Source organism: Hemitrygon akajei, unplaced genomic scaffold (genome assembly GCF_048418815.1).
Source record: "Hemitrygon akajei unplaced genomic scaffold, sHemAka1.3 Scf000056, whole genome shotgun sequence".
Lineage (NCBI taxonomy): Eukaryota > Metazoa > Chordata > Chondrichthyes > Myliobatiformes > Dasyatidae > Hemitrygon > Hemitrygon akajei.
In genome coordinates, this window is record NW_027331942.1 from 1,854,755 (window position 1) to 1,873,502 (window position 18,748).

Consider the following 18,748-nt stretch of genomic DNA (forward strand, 5'->3'; position numbering starts at 1 on the left):
GAGGGTACCGGTTCATAGCATATTTGTGTGGAGTTCTGCAGTGGTACGTTCCAGTGAGACAGGGAGTTTATGGAGGGGTACAGGTTCAGGGCATATTTGTTTGTAGTTCTGCATTGATACTTTCCAGTGAGACAGGGAGGTTATGGAGGGTATAGGTTCATGGCATATTTGTGTGGAGTTCTGCAGTGGTACGTTCCAGTGAGACAGGGAGGTTATGGAGGGGTACAGGTTCAGGGCATATTTGTGTGGTGTTCTGCAATGGTACGTTCCAGTGAGACAGGGAGGTTCTGGAGGGGTACAGGCGCAGGGCATATTTGTGTGGAGTTCTGCATTGGTACGTTCCAGTGAGACAAGGAGGTTATGGGCGGGTACACGTTCAGGGCATATTTGTGTGGAATTCTGCATTGCTACGTTGCAGTGAGACAGGGAGGTTATTGAGGGGTGCAGGTTCAGGGCAAATTTGTGTGGAGTTCTGCATTGGTGCGTTCCAGTGAGACAAGGAGGTTATGGGCGGTTACACTTTCAGGGCATATTTGTGTGGTGTTCTGCAATGGTACGTTCCAGTGAGACCAAAGGTTATGGAGGGGTACAGGTTCAGGGCATATTTGAGTGGAGTTCGGCATTGGTGCGTTCCAGTGAGACAGGGAAGTTATGGAGGGGTACAGGTTCAGGGCATATTTGTGTGGAGGTCTGCATTGGTACGTTCCAGTGAGACAGGGAGGATATGGAGGGGCACAGGTTCAGGGCATATTTGTTTGTAGTTCTGCATTGGTACGTTCCAGTGAGACAGGGAGGTTATGGAGGGTACAGGTTCAGGGCATATTTGTGTGGAGTTCTGCAGTGTTACGTTCAAGTGAGACAGGGAGGTTATGGTGGGGTACAGGTTCCGGGCATATTTGTGTGGAGTTCTGCATTGGTACGTTCCAGTGAGACAGGGAGATTATGGAGGGGTACAGGTTCAGGGCATATTTGTTTGGAGTTCTGCGTTGGTACGCTCCACTGAGACAAGGAGGTTATGGGCGGGTACACGTTCAGGGCATATTTACGTTGTGTTCAGCAGTGGTACGTTCCAGGGAGACTGGGAGGTTATGGAGGGGTACAGGTTCAGGGCATATTTGAGTGTAGTTCTGCATTTGTACGTTCCGGTGAGTCAGGGAGGTTATGGAGGGTATAGGTTCAGGGCATATTTGTGTGGAGTTCTGCTTTGGTACATTCCAGTGAGACAGGGAGGTTATGGAGGGGTACAGGTTCAGGGCAAATTTGTGTGGAGTTCTGCATTGGTGCGTTCCAGTGAGACAAGGAGGTTATGGGCGGTTACACTTTCAGGGCATATTTGTGTGGTGTTCTGCAATGGTACGTTCCAGTGAGACAGGGAGGTTATGGAGGGGTACAGGTGCAGGGCATATTTGTGTGGAGTTCTGCATTGGTACGTTCCAGTGAGACAGGGAGGTTATGGAGGGGTACAGGTTCAGGGCAAATTTGTGTGGAGTTCTGCATTGGTGCGTTCCAGTGAGACAAGGAGGTTATGGGCGGTTACACTTTCAGGGCATATTTGTGTGGTGTTCTGCATTGGTACTTTCCAGTGAGACAGGGAGGTTATGGAGGGTACCGGTTCATGGCATATTTGTGTGGAGTTCTGCAGCGGGACGATCCAATGAGACAGGGAGGTTATGAACGGGTACAGGATCAGGGCATATATGTGTGGAGTTCTGCATTGGTACGTTCCAGTGAGACAGGGAGGTCATGGAGTGGTACAGGTTCAGGGCATATTTGTGTGGTGTTCTGCAATGGTACGTTCCAGCGAGACAGGGAGGTTATGCACGGTACTGGATCAGGGCATATTTGAGTGGAGTTCAGCGTTGGTACGTTCCAGTGAGACAGAAGTTTATGGAGGGGTACAGGTTCAGGGCATATTTGAGTGGAGTTCGGCATTGGTGCGTTCTAGTGAGACCGGGAAGTTATGGAGGGGTACTGGTTCAGGGCATATTTGTGTGGTGTTTTGCAATGGTACGTTCCAGTGAGACAGGGAGGCTATGGAGGGGTACAGGTGCAGGGCATATTTGTGCGGAGTTCTGCATTGGTACGTTCCTGTGAGACAGGGAGGTTATATAGGGGTACAGGTTCAGGGCAAATTTGTGTGGAGTTCTGCATTGGTGCGTTCCAGTGAGACAAGGAGGTTATGGAGGGGTACAGGTTCAGGGCATATTTGAGTGGAGTTCGGCATTGGTGCGTTCCAGTGAGACAGGGAAGTTATGAACGTGTACAGTTTCAGGGCATATTTGTGTGGAGTTCTGCATTGGTACGTTCCAGTGAGACAGGGAGGTCATGGAGTGGTACAGGTTCAGGGCATATTTGTGTGGTGTTCTGCAATGGTACGTTCCAGTGAGACAGGGAGGTTATGCACGGTACTTGATCAGGGCATATTTGAGTGGAGTTCGGCATTGGTACGTTCCAGTGAGACAGGGAGGTTATGCAGGGGTACAGGTTCAGGGCATATTTTTGTGGAGTTCTGCATTGGTGCGTTCCAGTGAGACAAGGAGGTTATGGGCGGGTACACTTTCAGGGCATATTTGTGTGGTGTTCTGCAATGGTACTTTCCAGTGAGACAGAAGGTTATGGAGGGATACAGGTTCAGGGCATATTAGAGTGGAGTTCGGCATTGGTGCGTTCCAGTGAGACAGGGAAGTTATGGAGGGGTACAGGTTCCGGGCATATTTGTGTGGAGTTCTGCATTGGTACGTTCCAGTGAGACAGGGAGGTTGTGGAGGGGTACAGGTTCAGGGCATATTTGTTTGGAGTTCTGCGTTGGTACGCTCCACTGAGACAAGGAGGTTATGGGCGGGTACACGTTCAGGGCATATTTACGTTGTGTTCAGCAGTGGTACGTTCCAGGGAGACTGGGAGGTTATGGAGGGGTACAGGTTCAGGGCATATTTGAGTGTAGTTCTGCATTTGTACGTTCCGCTGAGTCAGGGAGGTTATGGAGGGTACAGGTTCAGGGCATATTTGTGTGGAGTTCTGCATTGGTACGTTCCATTGAGACAGGGAGGTTATGGAGCGGTACAGGTTCAGGGCAAATTTGTGTGGAGTTCTGCATTGGTGCGTTCCAGTGAGACAAGGAGGTTATGGGCGGTTACACTTTCAGGGCATATTTGTGTGGTGTTCTGCATTGGTACTTTCCAGTGAGACAGGGAGGTTATGGAGGGTACCGGTTCATGGCATATTTCTGTGGATTTCTGCAGCGGGACGATCCAATGAGACAGGGAGGTTATGAACGGGTACAGGTTCAGGGCATATTTGTGTGGAGTTCTGCATTGGTACATTCCAGTGAGACAGGGAGGTTATGCACGGTACTTGATCAGGGCATATTTGAGTGGAGTTCGGCATTGGTGCATTCCAGTGAGACAGAGAGCTTATGGAGGGTTACAGGTTCAGGGCATATTTGTGTGGAGTTCGGCATTGTTACGTTCCAGTGAGACAGGGAGTTTATGGAGGGTACAGGTTCAGGGCAAATTTGTGTGGAATTCTGCATTGTTGCGTTCCAGTGAGACAAGGAGGTTATGGGCGGTTACACTTTCAGGGCATATTTGTGTGGTGTTCTGCATTGGTACTTTCCAGTGAGACAGGGAGGTTATGGAGGGTACCGGTTCATGGCATATTTGTGTGGATTTCTGCAGCGGGACGATCCAATGAGACAGGGAGGTTATGAACGGGTACAGGTTCAGGGCATATTTGTGTGGAGTTCTGCATTGTTACGTTGCAGTGAGACAGGGAGGTTATGGAGGGTACAGGTTCAGGGCATATTTGTGTGGAGTTCAGCGTTGGTACGTTCCAGTGAGACAGAAGTTTATGGAGGGGTACAGGTTCAGGGCATATTTGAGTGGCGTTCGGCATTGGTGCGTTCTAGTGAGACAGGGAAGTTATGGAGGGGTACAGGTTCAGGGCATATTTGTGTGGTGTTCTGCAATGGTACGTTAAAGTGAGACAGGAGGTTATGGAGGGGTACAGGTGCAGGGCATATTTGTGTGGAGTTCTGCATTGGTACGTTCCAGTGAGACAGGGAGGTTATGGAGGGGTACAGGTTCAGGGCATATTTGAGTGGAGTTCGGCATTGGTGCGTTCCAGTGAGACAGGGAAGTTATGGAGGGGTACAGGTTCAGGGCATATTTGTGTGGAGTTCTGCATTGGTACGTTCCAGTGAGACAGGGAGGTTATGGAGGGGTACAGGTTCACGGCATATTTGTTTGTAGTTCTGCATTGGTACTTTCCAGTGAGACAGGGAGGTTATGGAGGGTACCGGTTCATAGCATATTTGTGTGGAGTTCTGCAGTGGTACGTTCCAGTGAGACAGGGAGGTTATGGAGGGGTACAGGTTCAGGGCATATTTGTTTGTAGTTCTGCATTGATACTTTCCAGTGAGACAGGGAGGTTATGGAGGGTATAGGTTCATGGCATATTTGTGTGGAGTTCTGCAGTGGTACGTTCCAGTGAGACAGGGAGGTTATGGAGGGGTACAGGTTCAGGGCATATTTGTGTGGTGTTCTGCAATGGTACGTTCCAGTGAGACAGGGAGGTTCTGGAGGGGTACAGGCGCAGGGCATATTTGTGTGGAGTTCTGCATTGGTACGTTCCAGTGAGACAAGGAGGTTATGGGCGGGTACACGTTCAGGGCATATTTGTGTGGAATTCTGCATTGGTACGTTGCAGTGAGACAGGGAGGTTATTGAGGGGTGCAGGTTCAGGGCAAATTTGTGTGGAGTTCTGCATTGGTGCGTTCCAGTGAGACAAGGAGGTTATGGGCGGTTACACTTTCAGGGCATATTTGTGTGGTGTTCTGCAATGGTACGTTCCAGTGAGACCAAAGGTTATGGAGGGGTACAGGTTCAGGGCATATTTGAGTGGAGTTCGGCATTGGTGCGTTCCAGTGAGACAGGGAAGTTATGGAGGGGTACAGGTTCAGGGCATATTTGTGTGGAGGTCTGCATTGGTACGTTCCAGTGAGACAGGGAGGATATGGAGGGGTACAGGTTCAGGGCAAATTTGTGTGGAGTTCTGCATTGGTGCGTTCCAGTGAGACAAGGAGGTTATGGGCGGTTACACTTTCAGGGCATATTTGTGTGGTGTTCTGCATTGGTACTTTCCAGTGAGACAGGGAGGTTATGAACGGGTACAGGATCAGGGCATATTTGTGTGGAGTTCTGCATTGGTACGTTCCAGTGAGACAGGGAGGTCATGGAGTGGTACAGTTTCAGGGCATATTTGTGTGGTGTTCTGCAATGGTACGTTCCAGCGAGACAGGGAGGTTATGCACGGTACTGGATCAGGGCATATTTGAGTGGAGTTCAGCGTTGGTACGTTCCAGTGAGACAGAAGTTTATGGAGGGGTACAGGTTCAGGGCATATTTGAGTGGAGTTCGGCATTGGTGCGTTCTAGTGAGACAGGGAAATTATGGAGGGGTACAGGTTCAGGGCTTATTTGTGTGGTGTTCTGCAATGGTACGTTCCAGTGAGACAGGGAGGTTATGGAGGGGTACAGGTGCAGGGCATATTTGTGTGGAGTTCTGCATTGGTACGTTCCAGTGAGACAGGGAGGTTATGGAGGGGTACAGGTTCAGGGCAAATTTGTGTGGAGTTCTGCATTGGTGCGTTCCAGTGAGACAAGGAGGTTATGGGCGGTTACACTTTCAGGGCATATTTGTGTGGTGTTCTGCATTGGTACTTTCCAGTGAGACAGGGAGGTTATGGAGGGTACCGGTTCATGGCATATTTGTGTGGAGTTCTGCAGCGGGACGATCCAATGAGACAGGGAGGTTATGAACGGGTACAGGATCAGGGCATATTTGTGTGGAGTTCTGCATTGGTACGTTCCAGTGAGACAGGGAGGTCATGGAGTGGTACAGGTTCAGGGCATATTTGTGTGGTGTTCTGCAATGGTACGTTCCAGCGAGACAGGGAGGTTATGCACGGTACTGGATCAGGGCATATTTGAGTGGAGTTCAGCGTTGGTACGTTCCAGTGAGACAGAAGTTTATGGAGGGGTACAGGTTCAGGGCATATTTGAGTGGTGTTCGGCATTGGTGCGTTCTAGTGAGACAGGGAAGTTATGGAGGGGTACTGGTTCAGGGCATATTTGTGTGGTGTTTTGCAATGGTACGTTCCAGTGAGACAGGGAGGCTATGGAGGGGTACAGGTGCAGGGCATATTTGTGCGGAGTTCTGCATTGGTACGTTCCTGTGAGACAGGGAGGTTATATAGGGGTACAGGTTCAGGGCAAATTTGTGTGGAGTTCTGCATTGGTGCGTTCCAGTGAGACAAGGAGGTTATGGAGGGGTACAGGTTCAGGGCATATTTGAGCGGAGTTCGGCATTGGTGCGTTCCAGTGAGACAGGGAAGTTATGAACGGGTACAGTTTCAGGGCATATTTGTGTGGAGTTCTGCATTGGTACGATCCAGTGAGACAGGGAGGTTATGGAGGGGTACAGGTTCAGGGCATATTTGAGTGGAGTTCGGCATTGGTGCGTTCCAGTGAGACAGGGAAGTTATGAACGGGTACAGGTTCAGGGCATATTTGTGTGGAGTTCTGCATTGGTACGTTCCAGTGAGACAGGGAGGTCATGGAGTGGTACAGGTTCAGGGCATATTTGTGTGGTGTTCTGCAATGGTACGTTCCAGTGAGACAGGGAGGTTATGCACGGTACTTGATCAGGGCATATTTGAGTGGAGTTCGGCATTGGTACGTTCCAGTGAGACAGGGAGGTTATGCAGGGGTACAGGTTCAGGGCAAATTTTTGTGGAGTTCTGCATTGGTGCGTTCCAGTGAGACAAGGAGGTTATGGGCGGGTACACTTTCAGGGCATATTTGTGTGGTGTTCTGCAATGGTACTTTCCAGTGAGACAGAAGGTTATGGAGGGATACAGGTTCAGGGCATATTAGAGTGGAGTTCGACATTGGTGCGTTCCAGTGAGACAGGGAAGTTATGGAGGGGTACAGGTTCCGGGCATATTTGTGTGGAGTTCTGCATTGGTACGTTCCAGTGAGACAGGGAGGTTGTGGAGGGGTACAGGTTCAGGGCATATTTGTTTGGAGTTCTGCGTTGGTACGCTCCACTGAGACAAGGAGGTTATGGGCGGGTACACGTTCAGGGCATATTTACGTTGTGTTCAGCAGTGGTACGTTCCAGGGAGACTGGGAGGTTATGGAGGGGTACAGGTTCAGGGCATATTTGAGTGTAGTTCTGCATTTGTACGTTCCGCTGAGTCAGGGAGGTTATGGAGGGTACAGGTTCAGGGCATATTTGTGTGGAGTTCTGCATTGGTACGTTCCATTGAGACAGGGAGGTTATGGAGCGGTACAGGTTCAGGGCAAATTTGTGTGGAGTTCTGCATTGGTGCGTTCCAGTGAGACAAGGAGGTTATGGGCGGTTACACTTTCAGGGCATATTTGTGTGGTGTTCTGCATTGGTACTTTCCAGTGAGACAGGGAGGTTATGGAGGGTACCGGTTCATGGCATATTTCTGTGGATTTCTGCAGCGGGACGATCCAATGAGACAGGGAGGTTATGAACGGGTACAGGTTCAGGGCATATTTGTGTGGAGTTCTGCATTGGTACGTTCCAGTGAGACAGGGAGGTTATGCACGGTACTTGATCAGGGCATATTTGAGTGGAGTTCGGCATTGGTGCATTCCAGTGAGACAGAGAGGTTATGGAGGGTTACAGGTTCAGGGCATATTTGTGTGGAGTTCTGCATTGTTACGTTCCAGTGAGACAGGGAGTTTATGGAGGGTACAGGTTCAGGGCAAATTTGTGTGGAGTTCTGCATTGGTACTTTCCAGTGAGACAGGGAGGTTATGGAGGGTACCGGTTCATGGCATATTTGTGTGGATTTCTGCAGCGGGACGATCCAATGAGACAGGGAGGTTATGAACGGGTACAGGTTCAGGGCATATTTGTGTGGAGTTCTGCATTGTTACGTTGCAGTGAGACAGGGAGGTTATGGAGGGTACAGGTTCAGGGCATATTTGTGTGGAGTTCAGCGTTGGTACGTTCCAGTGAGACAGAAGTTTATGGAGGGGTACAGGTTCAGGGCATATTTGAGTGGCGTTCGGCATTGGTGCGTTCTAGTGAGACAGGGAAGTTATGGAGGGGTACAGGTTCAGGGCATATTTGTGTGGTGTTCTGCAATGGTACGTTAAAGTGAGACAGGAGGTTATGGAGGGGTACAGGTGCAGGGCATATTTGTGTGGAGTTCTGCATTGGTACGTTCCAGTGAGACAGGGAGGTTATGGAGGGGTACAGGTTCAGGGCATATTTGAGTGGAGTTCGGCATTGGTGCGTTCCAGTGAGACAGGGAAGTTATGGAGGGGTACAGGTTCAGGGCATATTTGTGTGGAGTTCTGCATTGGTACGTTCCAGTGAGACAGGGAGGTTATGGAGGGGTACAGGTTCACGGCATATTTGTTTGTAGTTCTGCATTGGTACTTTCCAGTGAGACAGGGAGGTTATGGAGGGTACCGGTTCATAGCATATTTGTTTGGAGTTCTGCAGTGGTACGTTCCAGTGAGACAGGGAGTTTATGGAGGGGTACAGGTTCAGGGCATATTTGTTTGTAGTTCTGCATTGATACTTTCCAGTGAGACAGGGAGGTTATGGAGGGTATAGGTTCATGGCATATTTGTGTGGAGTTCTGCAGTGGTACGTTCCAGTGAGACAGGGAGGTTATGGAGGGGTACAGGTTCAGGGCATATTTGTGTGGTGTTCTGCAATGGTACGTTCCAGTGAGACAGGGAGGTTCTGGAGGGGTACAGGCGCAGGGCATATTTGTGTGGAGTTCTGCATTGGTACGTTCCAGTGAGACAAGGAGGTTATGGGCGGGTACACGTTCAGGGCATATTTGTGTGGAATTCTGCATTGGTACGTTGCAGTGAGACAGGGAGGTTATTGAGGGGTGCAGGTTCAGGGCAAATTTGTGTGGAGTTCTGCATTGGTGCGTTCCAGTGAGACAAGGAGGTTATGGGCGGTTACACTTTCAGGGCATATTTGTGTGGTGTTCTGCAATGGTACGTTCCAGTGAGACCAAAGGTTATGGAGGGGTACAGGTTCAGGGCATATTTGAGTGGAGTTCGGCATTGGTGCGTTCCAGTGAGACAGGGAAGTTATGGAGGGGTACAGGTTCAGGGCATATTTGTGTGGAGGTCTGCATTGGTACGTTCCAGTGAGACAGGGAGGATATGGAGGGGCACAGGTTCAGGGCATATTTGTTTGTAGTTCTGCATTGGTACGTTCCAGTGAGACAGGGAGGTTATGGAGGGTACAGGTTCAGGGCATATTTGTGTGGAGTTCTGCAGTGGTACGTTCAAGTGAGACAGGGAGGTTATGGTGGGGTACAGGTTCCGGGCATATTTGTGTGGAGTTCTGCATTGGTACGTTCCAGTGAGACAGGGAGATTATGGAGGGGTACAGGTTCAGGGCATATTTGTTTGGAGTTCTGCGTTGGTACGCTCCACTGAGACAAGGAGGTTATGGGCGGGTACACGTTCAGGGCATATTTACGTTGTGTTCAGCAGTGGTACGTTCCAGGGAGACTGGGAGGTTATGGAGGGGTACAGGTTCAGGGCATATTTGAGTGTAGTTCTGCATTTGTACGTTCCGGTGAGTCAGGGAGGTTATGGAGGGTATAGGTTCAGGGCATATTTGTGTGGAGTTCTGATTTGGTACATTCCAGTGAGACAGGGAGGTTATGGAGGGGTACAGGTTCAGGGCAAATTTGTGTGGAGTTCTGCATTGGTGCGTTCCAGTGAGACAAGGAGGTTATGGGCGGTTACACTTTCAGGGCATATTTGTGTGGAGTTCTGCTTTGGTACATTCCAGTGAGACAGGGAGGTCATGGAGTGGTACAGTTTCAGGGCATATTTGTGTGGTGTTCTGCAATGGTACGTTCCAGCGAGACAGGGAGGTTATGCACGGTACTGGATCAGGGCATATTTGAGTGGAGTTCAGCGTTGGTACGTTCCAGTGAGACAGAAGTTTATGGAGGGGTACAGGTTCAGGGCATATTTGAGTGGAGTTCGGCATTGGTGCGTTCTAGTGAGACAGGGAAATTATGGAGGGGTACAGGTTCAGGGCTTATTTGTGTGGTGTTCTGCAATGGTACGTTCCAGTGAGACAGGGAGGTTATGGAGGGGTACAGGTGCAGGGCATATTTGTGTGGAGTTCTGCATTGGTACGTTCCAGTGAGACAGGGAGGTTATGGAGGGGTACAGGTTCAGGGCAAATTTGTGTGGAGTTCTGCATTGGTGCGTTCCAGTGAGACAAGGAGGTTATGGGCGGTTACACTTTCAGGGCATATTTGTGTGGTGTTCTGCATTGGTACTTTCCAGTGAGACTGGGAGGTTATGGAGGGTACCGGTTCATGGCATATTTGTGTGGAGTTCTGCAGCGGGACGATCCAATGAGACAGGGAGGTTATGAACGGGTACAGGATCAGGGCATATTTGTGTGGAGTTCTGCATTGGTACGTTCCAGTGAGACAGGGAGGTCATGGAGTGGTACAGGTTCAGGGCATATTTGTGTGGTGTTCTGCAATGGTACGTTCCAGCGAGACAGGGAGGTTATGCACGGTACTGGATCAGGGCATATTTGAGTGGAGTTCAGCGTTGGTACGTTCCAGTGAGACAGAAGTTTATGGAGGGGTACAGGTTCAGGGCATATTTGAGTGGAGTTCGGCATTGGTGCGTTCTAGTGAGACAGGGAAGTTATGGAGGGGTACTGGTTCAGGGCATATTTGTGTGGTGTTTTGCAATGGTACGTTCCAGTGAGACAGGGAGGCTATGGAGGGGTACAGGTGCAGGGCACATTTGTGCGGAGTTCTGCATTGGTACGTTCCTGTGAGACAGGGAGGTTATATAGGGGTACAGGTTCAGGGCAAATTTGTGTGGAGTTCTGCATTGGTGCGTTCCAGTGAGACAAGGAGGTTATGGAGGGGTACAGGTTCAGGGCATATTTGAGTGGAGTTCGGCATTGGTGCGTTCCAGTGAGACAGGGAAATTATGAACGTGTACAGTTTCAGGGCATATTTGTGTGGAGTTCTGCATTGGTACGTTCCAGTGAGACAGGGAGGTCATGGAGTGGTACAGGTTCAGGGCATATTTGTGTGGTGTTCTGCAATGGTACGTTCCAGTGAGACAGGGAGGTTATGCACGGTACTTGATCAGGGCATATTTGAGTGGAGTTCGGCATTGGTACGTTCCAGTGAGACAGGGAGGTTATGCAGGGGTACAGGTTCAGGGCATATTTTTGTGGAGTTCTGCATTGGTGCGTTCCAGTGAGACAAGGAGGTTATGGGCGGGTACACTTTCAGGGCATATTTGTGTGGTGTTCTGCAATGGTACTTTCCAGTGAGACAGAAGGTTATGGAGGGATACAGGTTTAGGGCATATTAGAGTGGAGTTCGGCATTGGTGCGTTCCAGTGAGACAGGGAAGTTATGGAGGGGTACAGGTTCCGGGCATATTTGTGTGGTGTTCTGCAATGGTACGTTCCAGTGAGACAGGGAGGTTATGGAGGGGTACAGGTGCAGGGCATATTTGTGTGGAGTTCTGCATTGGTACGTTCCAGTGAGACAGGGAGGTTATGGAGGGGTACAGGTTCAGGGCAAATTTGTGTGGAGTTCTGCATTGGTGCGTTCCAGTGAGACAAGGAGGTTATGGGCGGTTACACTTTCAGGGCATATTTGTGTGGTGTTCTGCATTGGTACTTTCCAGTGAGACTGGGAGGTTATGGAGGGTACCGGTTCATGGCATATTTGTGTGGAGTTCTGCAGCGGGACGATCCAATGAGACAGGGAGGTTATGAACGGGTACAGGATCAGGGCATATTTGTGTGGAGTTCTGCATTGGTACGTTCCAGTGAGACAGGGAGGTCATGGAGTGGTACAGGTTCAGGGCATATTTGTGTGGTGTTCTGCAATGGTACGTTCCAGCGAGACAGGGAGGTTATGCACGGTACTGGATCAGGGCATATTTGAGTGGAGTTCAGCGTTGGTACGTTCCAGTGAGACAGAAGTTTATGGAGGGGTACAGGTTCAGGGCATATTTGAGTGGAGTTCGGCATTGGTGCGTTCTAGTGAGACAGGGAAGTTATGGAGGGGTACTGGTTCAGGGCATATTTGTGTGGTGTTTTGCAATGGTACGTTCCAGTGAGACAGGGAGGCTATGGAGGGGTACAGGTGCAGGGCACATTTGTGCGGAGTTCTGCATTGGTACGTTCCTGTGAGACAGGGAGGTTATATAGGGGTACAGGTTCAGGGCAAATTTGTGTGGAGTTCTGCATTGGTGCGTTCCAGTGAGACAAGGAGGTTATGGAGGGGTACAGGTTCAGGGCATATTTGAGTGGAGTTCGGCATTGGTGCGTTCCAGTGAGACAGGGAAATTATGAACGTGTACAGTTTCAGGGCATATTTGTGTGGAGTTCTGCATTGGTACGTTCCAGTGAGACAGGGAGGTCATGGAGTGGTACAGGTTCAGGGCATATTTGTGTGGTGTTCTGCAATGGTACGTTCCAGTGAGACAGGGAGGTTATGCACGGTACTTGATCAGGGCATATTTGAGTGGAGTTCGGCATTGGTACGTTCCAGTGAGACAGGGAGGTTATGCAGGGGTACAGGTTCAGGGCATATTTTTGTGGAGTTCTGCATTGGTGCGTTCCAGTGAGACAAGGAGGTTATGGGCGGGTACACTTTCAGGGCATATTTGTGTGGTGTTCTGCAATGGTACTTTCCAGTGAGACAGAAGGTTATGGAGGGATACAGGTTTAGGGCATATTAGAGTGGAGTTCAGCATTGGTGCGTTCCAGTGAGACAGGGAAGTTATGGAGGGGTACAGGTTCCGGGCATATTTGTGTGGAGTTCTGCATTGGTACGTTCCAGTGAGACAGGGAGGTTGTGGAGGGGTACAGGTTCAGGGCATATTTGTTTGGAGTTCTGCGTTGGTACGCTCCACTGAGACAAGGAGGTTATGGGCGGGTACACGTTCAGGGCATATTTACGTTGTGTTCAGCAGTGGTACGTTCCAGGGAGACTGGGAGGTTATGGAGGGGTACAGGTTCAGGGCATATTTGAGTGTAGTTCTGCATTTGTACGTTCCGCTGAGTCAGGGAGGTTATGGAGGGTACAGGTTCAGGGCATATTTGTGTGGAGTTCTGCATTGGTACGTTCCATTGAGACAGGGAGGTTATGGAGCGGTACAGGTTCAGGGCAAATTTGTGTGGAGTTCTGCATTGGTGCGTTCCAGTGAGACAAGGAGGTTATGGGCGGTTACACTTTCAGGGCATATTTGTGTGGTGTTCTGCATTGGTACTTTCCAGTGAGACAGGGAGGTTATGGAGGGTACCGGTTCATGGCATATTTCTGTGGATTTCTGCAGCGGGACGATCCAATGAGACAGGGAGGTTATGAACGGGTACAGGTTCAGGGCATATTTGTGTGGAGTTCTGCATTGGTACGTTCCAGTGAGACAGGGAGGTTATGCACGGTACTTGATCAGGGCATATTTGAGTGGAGTTCGGCATTGGTGCATTCCAGTGAGACAGAGAGGTTATGGAGGGTTACAGGTTCAGGGCATATTTGTGTGGAGTTCTGCATTGTTACGTTCCAGTGAGACAGGGAGTTTATGGAGGGTACAGGTTCAGGGCAAATTTGTGTGGAGTTCTGCATTGTTGCGTTCCAGTGAGACAAGGAGGTTATGGGCGGTTACACTTTCAGGGCATATTTGTGTGGTGTTCTGCAATGGTGCGTTCCAGTGAGACAGGGAAGTTATGGAGGGGTACAGGTTCAGGGCATATTTGTGTGGAGGTCTGCATTGGTACGTTCCAGTGAGACAGGGAGGATATGGAGGGGCACAGGTTCAGGGCATATTTGTTTGTAGTTCTGCATTGGTACGTTCCAGTGAGACAGGGAGGTTATGGTGGGGTACAGGTTCCGGGCATATTTGTGTGGAGTTCTGCATTGGTACGTTCCAGTGAGACAGGGAGATTATGGAGGGGTACAGGTTCAGGGCATATTTGTTTGGAGTTCTGCGTTGGTACGCTCCACTGAGACAAGGAGGTTATGGGCGGGTACACGTTCAGGGCATATTTACGTTGTGTTCAGCAGTGGTACGTTCCAGGGAGACTGGGAGGTTATGGAGGGTATAGGTTCAGGGCATATTTGTGTGGAGTTCTGCTTTGGTACATTCCAGTGAGACAGGGAGGTTATGGAGGGGTACAGGTTCAGGGCAAATTTGTGTGGAGTTCTGCATTGGTGCGTTCCAGTGAGACAAGGAGGTTATGGGCGGTTACACTTTCAGGGCATATTTGTGTGGTGTTCTGCATTGGTACTTTCCAGTGAGACAGGGAGGTTATGAACGGGTACAGGATCAGGGCATATTTGTGTGGAGTTCTGCATTGGTACGTTCCAGTGAGACAGGGAGGTCATGGAGTGGTACAGGTTCAGGGCATATTTGTGTGGTGTTCTGCAATGGTACGTTCCAGCGAGACAGGGAGGTTATGCACGGTACTGGATCAGGGCATATTTGAGTGGAGTTCAGCGTTGGTACGTTCCAGTGAGACAGAAGTTTATGGAGGGGTACAGGTTCAGGGCATATTTGAGTGGAGTTCGGCATTGGTGCGTTCTAGTGAGACAGGGAAATTATGGAGGGGTACAGGTTCAGGGCTTATTTGTGTGGTGTTCTGCAATGGTACGTTCCAGTGAGACAGGGAGGTTATGGAGGGGTACAGGTGCAGGGCATATTTGTGTGGAGTTCTGCATTGCTACGTTCCAGTGAGACAGGGAGGTTATGGAGGGGTACAGGTTCAGGGCAAATTTATGTGGAGTTCTGCATTGGTGCGTTCCAGTGAGACAAGGAGGTTATGGGCGGTTACACTTTCAGGGCATATTTGTGTGGTGTTCTGCATTGGTACTTTCCAGTGAGACAGGGAGGTTATGGAGGGTACCGGTTCATGGCATATTTGTGTGGAGTTCTGCAGCGGGACGATCCAATGAGACAGGGAGGTTATGAACGGGTACAGGATCAGGGCATATTTGTGTGGAGTTCTGCATTGGTACGTTCCAGTGAGACAGGGAGGTCATGGAGTGGTACAGGTTCAGGGCATATTTGTGTGGTGTTCTGCAATGGTACGTTCCAGCGAGACAGGGAGGTTATGCACGGTACTGGATCAGGGCATATTTGAGTGGAGTTCAGCGTTGGTACGTTCCAGTGAGACAGAAGTTTATGGAGGGGTACAGGTTCAGGGCATATTTGAGTGGAGTTCGGCATTGGTGCGTTCTAGTGAGACAGGGAAGTTATGGAGGGGTACTGGTTCAGGGCATATTTGTGTGGTGTTTTGCAATGGTACGTTCCAGTGAGACAGGGAGGCTATGGAGGGGTACAGGTGCAGGGCATATTTGTGTGGAGTTCTGCAGTGGTACTTTCCAGTGAGACAGGGAGGTTATGGTCGGGTACAGGTTCAGGGCATATTTGTATGGAGTTCTGCATTGGTACTTTCCAGTGAGACAGGGAGGTTATGGAGGGTACCGGTTCATGGCATATTTGTGTGGAGTTCTGCATTGGTACGTTCCAGTGAGACAAGTAGCTTATGAGCGGGTAGACGTTCACGGCATATTTGTGTGGTGTTCTGCAATGGTACGTTCCAGTGAGACTGGGAGGTTATGGAGGGGTACAGGTTCAGGGCATATTTGAATGTAGTTCTGCATTTGTACGTTCCAGTGAGTCAGAGCGGTTATGGAGGGTGCAGGTTCAGGGCATATTTGTGTGGAGTTCTGCATTGGTACGTTCCAGTGAGACAGGGAGGTTATGCAGGGGTACAGGTTCAGGGCAAATTGGTGTGGAGTTCTGCGTTGGTGCGTTCCAGTGAGACAAGGAGGTTATGGGCGGGTACACTTTCAGGGCATATTTGTGTGGTGTTCTGCAATGGTACTTTCCAGTGAGACAGAAGGTTATGGAGGGATACAGGTTCAGGGCATATTTGAGTGGAGTTCGGCATTGGTGCGTTCCAGTGAGACAGGGAAGTTATGGAGGGGTACAGGTTCAGGGCATATTTGTGTGGAGTTCTGCATTGGTACGTTCCAGTGAGACAGGGAGGTTATGGAGGGGTACAGGTTCACGGCATATTTGTTTGTAGTTCTGCATTGGTACTTTCCAGTGAGACAGGGAGGTTATGGAGGGTACCGGTTCATAGCATATTTGTGTGGAGTTCTGCAGTGGTACGTTCCAGTGAGACAGGGAGGTTATGGAGGGGTACAGGTTCAGGGCATATTTGTTTGTAGTTCTGCATTGGTACTTTCCAGTGAGACAGGGAGGTTATGGAGGGTACCGGTTCATGGCATATTTTTGTGGAGTTCTGCAGTGGTACGTTCCAGTGAGACAGGGAGGTTATGGAGGGGTACAGGTTCAGGGCATATTTGTGTGGTGTTCTGCAATGGTACGTTCCAGTGAGACAGGGAGGTTATGGAGGGGTACAGGTGCAGGGCATATTTGTGTGGAGTTCTGCATTGGTACGTTCCAGTGAGACAGGGAGGTCATGGAGTGGTACAGGTTCAGGGCATATTTGTGTGGTGTTCTGCAATGGTACGTTCCAGCGAGACAGGGAGGTTATGCACGGTACTGGATCAGGGCATATTTGAGTGGGGTTCAGCGTTGGTACGTTCCAGTGTGACAGAAGTTTATGGAGGGGTACAGATTCAGGGCATATTTGAGTGGAGTTCGGCATTGGTGCGTTCTAGTGAGACAGGGAAGTTATGGAGGGGTACAGGTTCAGGGCTTATTTGTGTGGTGTTCTGCAATGGTACGTTCCAGTGAGACAGGGAGGTTATGGAGGGGTACAGGTGCAGGGCATATTTGTGTGGAGTTCTGCATTGGTACGTTCCAGTGAGACAGGGAGGTTATGGAGGGGTACAGGTTCAGGGCAAATTTGTGTGGAGTTCTGCATTGGTGCGTTCCAGTGAGACAAGGAGGTTATGGGCGGTTACACTTTCAGGGCATATTTGTGTGGTGTTCTGCATTGGTACTTTCCAGTGAGACAGGGAGGTTATGGAGGGTACCGGTTCATGGCATATTTGTGTGGAGTTCTGCAGCGGGACGATCCAATGAGACAGGGAGGTTATGAACGGGTACAGGATCAGGGCATATTTGTGTGGAGTTCTGCATTGGTACGTTCCAGTGAGACAGGGAGGTCATGGAGTGGTACAGGTTCAGGGCATATTTGTGTGGTGTTCTGCAATGGTACGTTCCAGCGAGACAGGGAGGTTATGCACGGTACTGGATCAGGGCATATTTGAGTGGAGTTCAGCGTTGGTACGTTCCAGTGAGACAGAAGTTTATGGAGGGGTACAGGTTCAGGGCATATTTGAGTGGAGTTCGGCATTGGTGCGTTCTAGTGGGACAGGGAAGTTATGGAGGGGTACTGGTTCAGGGCATATTTGTGTGGTGTTTTGCAATGGTTCGTTCCAGTGAGACAGGGAGGCTATGGAGGGGTACAGGTGCAGGGCATATTTGTGTGGAGTTCTGCATTGGTACGTTCCTGTGAGACAGGGAGGTTATATAGGGGTACAGGTTCAGGGCAAATTTGTGTGGAGTTCTGCATTGGTGCGTTCCAGTGAGACAAGGAGGTTATGGGCGGGTACACGTTCAGGGCATATTTGTGTGGAATTCTGCATTGGTACGTTCCAGTGAGACAGGGATATTATGCACGGTACAGGATCAGGGCATATTTGAGTGGAGTTCTGCATTGGTGCGTATCAGTGAGACAAGGAGGTTATGGGCGGTTACACTTTCAGGGCATATTTGTGTGGTGTTCTGCAATGGTACGTTCCAGTGAGACCGAAGGTTATGGAGGGGTACAGGTTCAGGGCATATTTGAGTGGAGTTCGGCATTGGTGCGTTCCAGTGAGACAGGGAAGTTATGGAGGGGTACAGGTTCAGGGCATATTTGTTTGTAGTTCTGCATTGGTACGTTCCAGTGAGACAGGGAGGTTATGGAGGGTACAGGTTCAGGGCATATTTGTGTGGAGTTCTGCAGTGGTACGTTCAAGTGAGACAGGGAGGTTATGGTCGGGTACAGGTTCAGGGCATATTTGTATGGAGTTCTGCATTGGTACTTTCCAGTGAGACAGGGAGGTTATGGAGGGTACCGGTTCATGGCATATTTGTGTGGAGTTCTGCATTGGTACGTTCCAGTGAGACAAGTAGCTTATGAGCGGGTAGACGTTCACGGCATATTTGTGTGGTGTTCTGCAATGGTACGTTCCAGTGAGACTGGGAGGTTATGGAGGGGTACAGGTTCAGGGCATATTTGAATGTAGTTCTGCATTTGTACGTTCCAGTGAGTCAGAGCGGTTATGGAGGGTGCAGGTTCAGGGCATATTTGTGTGGAGTTCTGCATTGGTACGTTCCAGTGAGACAGGGAGGTTATGCAGGGGTACAGGTTCAGGGCAAATTTGTGTGGAGTTCTGCGTTGGTGCGTTCCAGTGAGACAAGGAGGTTATGGGCGGGTACACTTTCAGGGCATATTTGTGTAGTGTTCTGCAATGGTACTTTCCAGTGAGACAGAAGGTTATGGAGGGATACAGGTTCAGGGCATATTTGAGTGGAGTTCGGCATTGGTGCGTTCCAGTGAGACAGGGAAGTTATGGAGGGGTACAGGTTCAGGGCATATTTGTGTGGAGTTCTGCATTGGTACGTTCCAGTGAGACAGGGA